This window comes from Diorhabda carinulata, chromosome 1 (genome assembly GCF_026250575.1).
Source record: "Diorhabda carinulata isolate Delta chromosome 1, icDioCari1.1, whole genome shotgun sequence".
In the NCBI taxonomy this organism is placed as follows: Eukaryota; Metazoa; Arthropoda; class Insecta; order Coleoptera; family Chrysomelidae; genus Diorhabda; species Diorhabda carinulata.
The window spans coordinates 11,457,101-11,471,023 of NC_079460.1; the positions used below are offsets into that span (position 1 = coordinate 11,457,101).

Sequence of the window (13,923 nt, forward strand, 5' to 3'; positions counted from 1 at the left end):
GGACGTTTATGAAAGGCGTTAATAGGACGTTGAAAAATGATGTCGCTGGGCTGTGATTTTCAGATAATTAGTGATATAATGAAGGACTTCGTTCTTACAGCGAGTGGAAAAGTGTAATAAGCCTAATTATTCATGAAGATATTCCACTTGAGGCTGTTTAAAGTAAGATAACAGTTTCATTATTTGATAATAAAATAGTAGCTTACTTCTGCCGTCGCACTCTTAAAGGTTTTGGGTGGTAATATCAACGTTAAATAATAAGTTAGCGCCTGTACCGCCCGTTAGGAGCTAATTATGACCCTGATCTCAGCGTTTTCGTATCGTAACATAAATCGAAGATAAAAAAGAGAAAACAAAATTAAATTGTGAATGTGTTGATGCATTGCAAGTAATCGTAGTGTGGGACGTACGTTCAACTCCTACACGTAATATTTCGAGTTTTAAAACTGGAAACACATTTGGTTCTGTCGATGTATTTGTATCTTACTTCAATATAGGCCAACTTTGATGAGGTCACACATCAAATAATTTCAAATTCTTAGGATAAAGTTATTTAAAATTAAATTTGATAACGTACAGATGTTAACTTTGAATGTTACTGTATCAATCAACTCGTTATTAGAAGTATGTTATTAATTCATAAAAAAATTACTTCAATACATGAATAATAAAAGTCAATAATCAACAAAAATAATATTGTATATTTAGTTTTAGAAATGTTATCGTAGTTTTTTGCAAAAATATTATAGATAAAAAATCTATTGGTTGCAACTGGCATAATACTGTAAAAGGCAATTGTTTTCTGATCTAAATCGACTTTCTATTAGTTCTTCTCTGAGTCATCAGAATATCACTTAATATACACAATTCCCCATTCCTCTCAGTAATCGATCATTACTTATATACCCAACCCATTCCTTGCGGCAAGAAATTATTTCGAAATTTCATGAAACCACTGGCCGCTCAGCCGTAACCACCTTGGTTGTCTGAACGGCTAGCTGATATATAAATTTCAAAGAAAGCCATTCAATTAGTCAAAGTCAAGCACGTTACGAACATCGTTGCTCCCAAGATACAAGACACCTCATTCTCTATTTCTATAGACACAACTACCCAATCACAAGTTAAGATAGACGTTCCGTGCTCACCTCGGTTGACGACAGAAAACATCCTTTCTCTTTCTCTCTCATTTTCTTCTCACAATCTCACTCCCTCGCCCTCTTTCTAAGGAAACCAGAACCTTAAAAAATACACATGTGGTTATAATATGTTTTATCTGTTACTAATAACTTTCTACCTATGTTTTCTTGTTTTTTTATTTCAGTGGAATACAATTTAAGCGTGCCCTAAGTAGTTTTCTTAACATTTATTACAAAACATAGTATTTGTTGTGGAGTAAATTATCCAAATTAATGAGTTAAATAAAATATACGTTGAAAATCACAGAAGTCTATAGTTACACCATAAACATTGCAATGGAGAAGAGTATTCCCGAATATAATGTTTATCAACACACAACATTAAGAATAGTTGGAATGTTGATCAAATGCAGAATTGAGAGTTTTAGAGCTAAACAACTTGGCTAAAAAAGAATAAAGCTTTGTGAAAATAAAAATTATCCTAAATTCCCCCGAGCTCAACTCAAAATATTTATTATATGGATGCTTCTATAAATATGAAGATATTTTGTAAATGGGTCGTTCTTCTTTTTTATCGACAATGACTTGTCTTCTCCGCAAAAAAAATAATATTTTGCGCATAAATACAAAATTACTAAATTTTTTTATATAAAAATACACTTGACACGGCAATAATTTTATTATCCTCAAAACTAGATTTTATTCATAATTATTTTTTATAAAATCAGTTTGACATAGTATACAAAAAGCGTGACGGAGGTGTTATACATACAAATAAAGTATGTCCCTCTATGACTAGTAATGTAAACAAACTGCTATCGTAAAAAAATCACATTGAAAGTTTCTATCCAAGAATATTTACTGAACTACATAACCTTTTTTATTACATTAATAAGAAGAAATAATTTTTAATGTTTATATTATTAAATAAAAAAATATTTGATTGGCTGTCTCCCGATTTATATGATTTTAGTTGCTACCTTCTGTCACTCATTTTATGGAACAAAATAGTGTGCGTTAGAAACTTTGACCTTGGTCACTGGGTTCGAGAATAGTCCCCCTCGATCCCGCACTCGCGCTATACGTTTCCACGCCCAGGCAATACCAATCAGTCACTCGCAAACAATAACAGGAGGTGAATATGTTTATTTAGCGACCGGTCTGTCACGTAAGATACGACTTCCAAATGTTATTCTAATTTCGGGGTTTTATATTATTTGCTCAATTTATGATAAATATTTCATATATACCCAGTTTTATGCATAAATTATAATTAGGAAAATGCTGAATATCTCGAACACTACTATTTTACACCTCTGTCACGTAGCACCTCTGTCACGAAAATGTGTGACGAAGTGGTATAACTCGTGACGGAGTGGTAATTTTTGTATGGAGCTTAGAGCCTTAGTTCAGTCCATCAATTGTTCAAGTCCATCAATTGCTACCCAATGTTAAGTAGTTTTTGCGGAAAATTTTGTGATTGCTACAACTTAAAGACTTACTCCTCATTGCCGAAACGTGAGACAGAAGTTGACATTTCAACCTCTGATATAGAAGAATCATTGACTGATATAACTAATGTAATTGGTTCTACTAAGGGATTTTATAAGACTGTGTATACCTCTACTTCAGAAGACGAAGATGACCAGCCTCTTCTTAGTTTGAGAAAATCTGTAGTATATAAAACCAGGTACATCCCACGATATACTGGTGGATAAGATCCATCCTTTATTAATAAAAAATGGAACACATCTTTTAGTCAAAGTACTAAGTGAAAGAAAAATTGAGTACACTTACTTAGGAGTAGCAGAAAGTGTGTGTGTGAAGATCGAGATGTTCGAGTGATGTTTTATAAATCTGTTGAGGATACTGGGAAATTGTTCAAATTGCTAGAGACTGATGTGTCAGATATGATGTATGAAAATTTGTTACAAATTATTCCACCTCCTAAGATAATTAAAAGAGGAAAACGCGTGTTTTACGAATACGATCAACCAATAGAAGTTTTTGAAAAGTATAGTTAGTGAAAAGATATTGTAACACTAAATTAATATCTATCAAAGAATCGACACCAATCATCAAGACTTGTATTAACATTTTAAGTATATACTGTGTTTGTTATTGTTTTCTAACATTGAAAATTGTTATAAGGTTAGTTTTGTTCGGTGGACGTAAACATTGTTTACCATTCCGTCACTTCGTTAACCATTCTCTCACAATTTTGTCCCCCTTAAAATTTTTGTTCAAAGTAAGTTATGCACCACTTAATTGTTAGTATTTACAAAAATAACGTTTTCAAGTATTATATGCTAAATAATAAAGGTGCTCACTAGATTTTTAAGCGACTTTATTGGGCGACTTTCATAATATTAAAAAGTTTTATGTCTTATGAAGCAAAAATGTGACAGAGTAGTATTGGATAATTAAAAAAAATGATTATTTAAAAAATTCCGTCCAATGGAGCTAGATAATAGTAAATGTTTATATTCTTGTTAATAGGTAATAAGAAACTGAAGTTCTGATTTAAAAGAAGACATAAAAAAAATAAATACTTTTGTGACTGAGGTGTTATTTTTTTTCATACCATTCCTACGAAATTTGAAATAAAACGAAAATTACATGTAATACTTCGCTGCATTATGTTTTTGTAATCTACAATAATGAGGCAATAATTGAAATCACATTTCACTAAATAAATCACAAGTTTATTTTTTATCAAATATAAAAATTTGCCGGTCAGATTGTCGATAAAAAAGAAGAACGTCCCAAATAACAATATAATCATGTTAATGATAGGCGTTATTATTTTTATATTAAAAACGTTTCAAACAAAACAAAATGTGAAGCAGAAAAAGAATTCATAGACTGAGATTTTAATGTATTATTATAGAATACAAATGATACAAATTACATGTATTCAGAAACAAACAAAAACTACAGATTTTCCGTGTTTCCAAAAATGTTAGTTCATTCAATAATATTCAAGTAATCATAACACTTCATTGTACTCTTTTTAGCTTTATTTGATTTTTTCACATAAAAAATTTCTAAATACTCTAATCAATTGGTATTTATGTGTTTAGTTTAAAAAATGTAGTCAACTGTTAAGTACAAATTGTAGACTATAAATAGCAGATATACAGAAAAATTATTGTTTGAGGTTATGTTATCATTTTCAATTTCCAATAAACTGGGTTTTTGTATGTTGTCCTTCTATTTTCGAGAACACAATACAAACCTAGTGAAGTCAGTACAAACAAAATTTCCTTGAATTTTGTTTACTCCAATTTTTAACGAAATGCATATAAATATTGACAAATCCGCTTCAGGTGAAATGCTTTCAGATAACATGTGTTAACAACGAAATAGGCTTTCTAAGGGCCTCTCTATAAAAAATAAACAATGCCTTTCAAGTTTGATAACAATTCACAAATATCACGTGTAACATTACGTTTTTCATATAACAATAAATCAAACACTGGGTGTCGGAAAAAGTCTTAGGTATTTGGATATTTCAGTCTTTCACAGGAAAAAATTATAAATGAATTTCGACATCTATCATTGCTATAATTTAAAATGTAATGATAGCATGATGTAGGTAGTACATATTATTTTCTGAACAATTCTGAGATGGATTTGAGACATTGCAAAGGGTTGGGAAAATAATATTGAATTAGTGTTTCTCAAATAGTCCAGACACTGTACTATGAAATTCAAAATTACATTTATAAAATGTACATAATCACTATACTCACAATTACACTTACCCACTATCGGAAATACGTTTCGATAATAATGTTGACAAACTGTTTGTCAGTATGAGTATTACCAACGATTCTCGGAATTCCAATTCAGTTTAGGTAATAATATTATCAATTTTCTTACTTCGATTGGAATTCGGAAATAATATTGACCAAGCTTCAAATCTAGCATCCCGTTGACATCAGTTCATAGTCATGATCAGTCATTTAATAATCAGTCATCATGTTTTTATTTGTATTTTTATGTACATGATCGATGATAGCATAATCCTCTCGAAATCCAAATTGATGCGATGGAATATCTTGGTTTTTGTTAAGAATAGGTATTATTCTGGTTTTTAATAGCTTCTCTTATAGTTTAGCCTCTATTTGAAGGAAGCTGATTGCTCTATAGGAAGTAATTTTTACAGACAGTTTTCTAGGTTAGGGTTTGTAGATTATTTTAACTAATTTCCATTGAATTGGAAACGGTAACGTTTGGATATACATATTCCACTTTAGCTGAGGTTTGCTTTTTAGAGCGAAGGCTGAGAAATTTATTTTTAGGTGATGTTCATAGTTTCGCATCATTCATAATTTGGCGGATAATTCCCGTCGTATAAGATACATTTAACATTTGCTGATCTGTCTTTCCTGGGAGAGGTAGAGTGATCATCAGTGCGTTTGACACACCGTGGTCTAAGGTTATGTGTTGACATCTGACGCATTATAGAATTTGTCACCTTTGTTTCCATGGTTGAAATTTCATTTTTTAGTGTAAGAGAATATCAATATTATGGATTTTCTTGTTGTCGTTATTAGGTTCGAGTTCTATAAAAAAATATCGGATGTGGGTTTTTAGGTTTAAAGTGCCTTATATTCCATATATTAGCAATAGTATGTCCGAATGTTCCTATTTCTTTCTTTAATTCATTTGTGTCTGCTGAGTAGTACATGTTTTAGAGGAATACTCTTAAAGATTTTTTTTGCGTATGTGAAAAATTTGGTCTTCTAATTTCTAGTGCTTATGTGATTTATGTATACTTATATCAGTTTTTATCTTCGGACTTAGTCACAGTCCATAATTCTGATATCCAAGTCACTTTCAGCTATTTCATTTAGTAGAGTTATTAATGAAGAGATATTTTCAACTCCTTTACGAAATAGGATTTTTGGCATTAGCTTGTATCAAAGTATTTCTTAAAATATAATAATATTGTTTTAAGTTTCGCATCTGTTTCATAATATCCTATAAATCTACATAATATATAAATGTATGTTTGGTTTAAATGAGATTACATATTCTTAAATTAATTGGTAATAATGAATTGTTTATTTGTGTAATTTCTATATCTTGTGTTTTAATCTTCTTGTAATTATTAGCAGTATTATTATCGTTGTCAATTTCATTTTTCTGTTACAAATTTTTAGTGTTAGTTTTACGTTTTCTAATTATATTTTTATGATTACTTTCTTCATTTGTCTTTAATAATATACCAGAATCTTTTATTATTTCTGACTTTTTGAATTTAGGTAATTTCTTATCTCTTAATTTTGTTTTAATATATGCTATTTCTTGATTTGTATACGAAGGTGGATCGGTTATATTTTCATTCCTTTTATTAATTATTTTCTCTTTCACTTAAGAATTTTTATCTTTGATTTTATCGTATAATAATTTTGAGGTTCCTCTATGATTCTGAATGTAGTGTGATATTACTAAATGATCATCTATATCAAAAGGATTATTTATATGGCCTTTAATAATTTCAAATGGTCTAAATTGGGTAACGGATTGAATGGAATTATTATATGCTAAAATTGGATGTTTTATTAATTGATCTGGTGTTAAATTTTTATTGGTTTCTTTCAAACATCTAAAATTAAACTAGAATCAAATCTTCCAACAGGTGAATTGGAATTACTATTTTTAGACGTTGTATAATGTAACTTAATTTTTAATTATTATTATTTCTTTGTATTTTCATGCGTTCCCTTTTTGGGTTAGAAATTTGCTGCCACGAAGGAGTTTGTTTATCTTTGTCAATAATTTCATCTTAATAGCTCTCCATTAACTCGTCTGACGATGGAAGATCTGAATATTCTGGATTTGTAACGGCATCATTATGTTGAATCATGCTTTGCTGAGGGTAGTAAGGGATAATAAGATTTGGGTTCTGGCTATAAATATGTGTTGGTGGGGGATTGACAGAATAAAAGTAGTTCGGAAGTGGTGGGAATTGGGTTTGTACCATATTGGCGTTAGGTATTTAGCTTCCTTGTTAATAGTGGAGCTGCTGAGTTGGGACTGTTGTCTCTGCATTTGTATGCATATTATATATATATATATATATATATATATATATATATATATATATATATATATATATGTATATATATGTATATATATAAATGCATCTAAATGTTCTTGATTTTGGGTCTCTTCAGCTTTAAAATTAGTTTTTTTCTTTTAAAAACTATTAAAAAATCCAATTTTATTTTTATTTTGATAGTTTTTAATCAAAAATATTTAGATGCATTTATATATCAAAAGGTCAAAGAATGTATAATATATAATATTTAGCTGAGGTGTGTATTCGTTGTTAATCATAACAAAAACAGGGATATGTGGACCCAAGTATCAATATAAACAAATGTTCAAGAAATTATAAATATGACGTGTCCCAACTTATACTTATTAATGTTATTAGCAGCAATATCTTAAAGATTACATAGAATTTAGAGATTAAGGAATCTAAAGTGTTTTATCACATTTATTTCATTATATTACTAGCTAAACTACTACCAAAGTAGTTTCTCATAAAAATTTGGAATGTTTGAAATCATTTTTGCCAGCATATTCACTATTTATTTTGATTCATTTGCAGGATTTGTTAATGATTTGTCTGCTTTTTTTCAAGCAATGTTGTGTGATGAAATGGACAAGGTATGTTATTCGCATTCTATTGGCCACTTTGAGTCCTCATTTATTAATGTTAAATTTATATTAGAAAATTTAAATTGGATTGAACTTGAATTGTCTCGAGGATATGTCGATATATTCACTAGTATCTGTAGCCATATATAGTACTTGGTATTTAACTGGTTTTCAAATGTATTTGCCCACTACTAGAAACAGGATAAAACAAATAGAACTAAAATTAGATAAACAATACCGAACGTAACTCATGGTGTGAAAATTGGAAATTAGAATCCACCTGCTCTGTACATAATCATCGATTGTGTAAGTATTAACTAAAAATACGAACGGTGCTAATAATAAGTTCAACGTTTCTTTAAAGACAAATTTTGACTGAAGTTTAGTTTTTGATGATAAAATTAAATATTGGAATATTGCTTGACCAAGCAATTGAGCAATCTTAGCTTTCAAAATAAGCAGTCATATTAGATTGAGCATTTATCTCGTGTTGCGAGAAGGAGGAAAAATTGTTATCATTTAAAATGAATATATATGTGAACAAATTGGTGGAAATCTGCCAATGGGGAATTATGAACAAAAACCAAAGAGGAGAAGCTCTAGTGAAATAGATGGTGAAAACCGACTTTGTCTTTCCAAACCGTGGAGATATATCTCCATTTTAGAGTAAACAAAGTCCGTCAATGATTGATATAATGATATCAACCAATAATATTTTAATAGACATCTCGACATCATGTTCCAATGAAATATTTTCTAATATATGCGATGTATCGATGCCTTAAATAAATAGCTACTCAAGATGGAACCTGGTATATTATTGGTTGCAGGAAATCGCGTATCTGAGGAAGGAATGTACAAGAAAGCGATAGAAGAAATGGACCAGAAGCTTAAAATTACAGAATAGGAAGAAAGCATACCAAAAAAAATCGAAAAATAAATTTAAGTCACAAATTTAATGACGTAATTATCATACCAAACCCGCTGCTGAAATAAAAAAAAACAAAAGATTAATACTAAGATACAACTCATACGAACATAACCTTTAAAAGATTCATTTTTATTAGAAGTGACAAATTAATTTCCAGTCAGAAATATATGGGGCATGTACACGCCACTTCTGAATTAATGTTAATTTCATTAAAGCCGCTTAAAACAGATGTCAAAACTGGGCTGGTTTTACTTGGTAAAAAATTAATGAAATTGCCGAACGAGTGACAGATCCGCCGTATTTCACTTCTGGAGTTTTTTTTAGTATCAAATCTTTCCGCTTTTCTTTTATTGAACCAGCCTAAAGAATATTAATCTATTCGATAAAAATTTTCTTGAAGTTTGTTCAGTACAGTGCTTAAAAACAAAGCGCATGAAAAGGATCCTGAAATATTGTTTAAAGTAAAATAATTTTTATACAAGTAATGGAAATTTATTATTATATATATATATATATATATATATATATATATATATATATATATATATATATATTAAAAAACTTATTCCATGGAAAATTCTACAGCCAAATTTGAGACGATATAAGCAGTACTATACAGAGGAAATGGATAAAATAGTAGCAATTACGGTAAGGTTAGGGGGCTACTGTAATCATTTGACTTTGATAGATAATTTTGTATACCCCCTCCAAATATTTTTGCTCAAAACCAACACTGACAGGTTTTTTATTCAATGAACAGATTGTTGTGACCAAGCATTTTCACCACCAGAATATATTGTAAGCCATAAAATCTTCTTCTCTCTTAAAATATCATTGGTTCTGTGAGCTTTATGATTTTGTACCCTAAATCTTTTTTCCTAATAGTAACATTGAAAGTATTTCTCCAATGAATTATTGTTGATGCATAATTGTTCATTGAGTTAAAGAATAATTTTGGTTCAGAAAGTCGCGAATTTAGCTTCTATGATATATTTCTATCAACGTCAATTTGAATATTGAATTTTAAATTCTATGAGTTGAAAAATTCTTCCAAGCTTTAATGATATCAAAAATCACTGGCAATCTTAATTAATATTTCCCACACGATGAATACATAAGTATTCGAAATCTCAGAAAATATATTATAGTTAGTCCACTTTGGTGTTTCCTTGCCACATTTCCAATAAAAAAAAACTACTTGCGGCAATGGTTCGGTACCACTTTATAAAATATTATACCATCTATGTATTATCTCCATCTTTGAGCGAACGAGGTACTTTATTACAGAACGATTTGGTGAAAATCCTGTAAACACAGCTTGACAAAACAAAATATATGGGTTATGATACCTCCCAGTGGGTTAATAGACTCGTGAAATTCAAGTATATAACTTAGAATTTCTCGGCAACAATATTATCTAAACTGTTAGGATTTTGAGATTCTTACTTCTTTAATCTCTTTTATATGATCATCGTGATAAAAAAAGTTACAAAAAAAAGGACCCTACGAAAAACAAAAAAAAAATAATTATCAAATTCGTTCTTCGGATGAGCAACTTTTTATTCCATCAACAGATACAAAGATATTGATAATTCATAATACAATACTCCCTAAAATATATGATCTGCCAAAACTGAACAAACCAGACATACATCTGAGACCAATTGTATTAAGTATTCAAACGCTCTTACTCCATTATCTAGCTATTTGAAAAATATTTGGAAGAAAATTAACTAACACATAAAATTTGAAAATGAAATATATAAACAAATTGATGCATGTGCAATGGTAGCATACATATAAAGTGTAATAGTATGATTAGTAATAGAAGATCTTGAGGGAACGGTCTTAAGCAAAATTAATATAAATATTTCATTCTTTTTCCGTTTTGTAGACGACTGTAATACTGATGTACCAAAAAATAAAATTGGAAATATAAAAAACAATTCAATTCATATCAAAAAAAATTTCAATTCTCAATCGAAATAAAGTAATAGAATACACTTTTACATTATAAAAAATAAACAATAACATAAATGAGAAATGGTATATTTAGCCATCTTGTTCCTCCATATATTCAAACTACAATTCATGTCATTCTACGTCGCAAAAAAGTTTGGCTGATAGAGCTATCAAACTGTCAGATCCTGAATTCAGATTTATCGCTAGTAAAAAAGCAAAAACTGTAATGGGGGAAAATAATTATCCTAAAATGATAAAGAACATATTCAAAAGAAATAAACAAATACTGTGTAGAACACATTTTCTTTTCATATATACAAGGACTTCCACAGCAACTAGCAAATGATTTCAATAAATATAATATTAAAACAAGTCATAAATGTTACGACTATCCAAATATTTTACTAAACTGTAATCTAAAACATTCAAAAACAAAATAAGAAATATTGTGAATCAAGCAATATCAAGAAGACATAAATTCAATTGTAAAAAAATTCTTGGAATTAATTTTTTCATTTAGGAAACAAGTTCATATGTTATTGATGTTAAGTTTTTTTGAAGGAAACTGTAAAAGAATATCGGAAGAGGTTTCGTGATTGCTCGGAGTACTTGTTTTGCATACCGTTGACGAGTAACGGCATAGTATCACTAGAAATTTATGACAGAGTGCCATGTCAAGATCATCTATACGCCGAACTGTTAGTCGTAATTCACTCCATTTATATCCTGCCTGCCCAAAAACTGCAAAAGTTTTTACACTTGGTTTAGCGAGTTCTGTCGATTCATTTCACGTCTAGATAATTTTTTTTACTGATGGGTCATGCTCACTCGCAGGTGTATTACAAAAATGAAAATTTCTCATCCATTTGGAAAAATTATAACAATTACTAGAAGAACTGGATTGCAAGTTGTCAAATCTCATATATAGCAACCTTTGACTTTTTTGAAATTTTCTAATAACATTGTTGAGAACTTGTTGGTTATTTGATTTTTTCTTGAATATGACAAAGTTTTATGAAAAATTAAGGGAGAGAAGATGAAAAATTGAAATCAAACTATCAAAGGTATGAAAGTTATTGCTCTTAACAGTCTCATAAGGTGTCCCCAATTTGGAATAAATTATTAAATGATTAAATTACATCATCTGCATTCTATTTGATGAAGGACAGATCTGAATGATAGAACAGATATAACGAAATCCAAAATCTAAACCAATGTAAATCTGCTACTATTAGAGATACTGAAGAACACTTTGTGGTTCCAGATTTTTATCATAAGAAGAATATGTATTATTAAAAATGAATGTTGTATTTGCAATTTTTACTTATCTCACAGTTAGAACAGTTACATATATTCAAATAAACATTACTAGAAACTGATATTACATCTAAACATAAGAAAATTTCCGTGGTTATACCTAACCATAATATTAGAAGTTTCATTAATTGTGGAATATTCTTTCATATCATTCATTGTAATAATGATGATATTTAGTCAAAATTTCAAATAACTTAACAGTAAGAGTTTCAATTAGAGTGTTTTTTGATGCTACAATTGGTCTAGCTGATAATGTAGGTTTATGAATTTTTAGTAACCCATTATAGTTTGCAGTACTGGTATGATAGTATGACTATTGAATTCTATTCATCTTCCAAGAACTTGGAATATTTTTAATCCAATTAATCTTGAGTTTTAAAACATGATTTATTTCTTTTGATGGTAAGATGAAGAAGATGAAGATGAGAAGAAAAGTCGAAACGTATTTTAAAAATTAACAAAAAAAACTAGTTTTAAAACAGAAGAGCCCTAAAATCAAAAACATTTAGATGCATTTATTTATATATAAATAAATGCAATGCAATATATTATAAATAAATATAAATTCAAAATGTGTATGATAGAAATATTGATCAATCAAAATGATGATGCTGGTACTATAGGTATCTTTATTAATTTTTAGTTGATTGGATAAGAATAGATAGTAGTGAAGGATTTTCAATATTGATTGATTAATTTATGAATGACGCTGAATTTTAATAGGCTAGGTCGTTATGAATATAGCTGAATATTTATTAGTTCGAATATAAATATATTATTTATAGGTAAGGTCGTTATAAGTGAAGTTATATCAGCCAAACATAATAATTGATTTCTCATTGTTAATTTTATTTAAGTTGACATGAACAAACTTAGTTCTTTTATTATGTTCGATTTCTATTGTGAACAGAACTTTTTTATGATATGAACTAAATTTTCTATTGAATCCAATTTCATTTCACGCTACAGCTGTAATGCAATTATCTACATATAGGAAAATAAATGAGATATTCGCATTAAGTTTTTCTAAGACAAGATCTTTTATTACTAATTGTGCTATAACACCTGATATGAATGCTCCCACGGACAAACATCAATTTATTCATATATTTCATTTCCAAATTTGAAAAATGTTGTTCTAAGTGTTGGTTCTATAGCTATGATAAATTCGTTTATAATTGTAACTGTGTATTGTTTGAGTTGGTCCTATGCTATCATCAATATTTTACAAGGTAATGATATCATTATCCTTAAAAAATAATAAAAAACATACTTAAGAAAAGGATAAATAGATAACAAATCAATGAAGAAAAAAAACAGTAACAAATCATCAAAACGTCAAATACGCTATATGTAGAAGGGCTTTCTCAAAAACTACTCATTTATTTCAATAAGTATGATACTAGTATAAGTCATAAAGGATATAATTCATCAGCGACATATTTTTCTTAATTAGGATCTAAAACATATAAAAACAAAGATATAATATTATATATCAAGTGTCTTGTAATGATTGTGACGCTACTTACATTGAGCACACATCTCAGTATTTAGAAAATAGACTTAAAGTTCATGAATTTGATCCAAAAAAATAAAAATGCATCAATAGAAAATAAGAATGAGAAAGCCGTCAAGAGACCTATTTTTATTCTATAAATCTTAAATAGAACTACGAATAATCTAATTGATGGCTGCAACATATTTTCAGAAATTTATCACCTTATAAATGCAAGTGATGTCAATCATATTTGACCGAAATAGTTCGAAACGTCATATTTCTTCTTACTATTTTAATCTGATTTTTTATAATATGTGCAATAGTTCTTTGATATAAATAGAGTATGTTGCGTTGCTAGTGTAATAGAAAAAGATAGTGAGACGATAACATTTGTGGTG

At 28.9% G+C, this 13,923-nt stretch overlaps 1 protein-coding gene across 5 annotated transcripts in view; it reads right to left on the reverse strand.

Annotated features, from left to right (window-relative positions):
- Nucleotides 1-13,923, reverse strand: part of LOC130894048 (agrin-like) — a 451,778-nt gene that overhangs the window by 383,096 nt on the left and 54,759 nt on the right. The window lies entirely within an intron of this gene.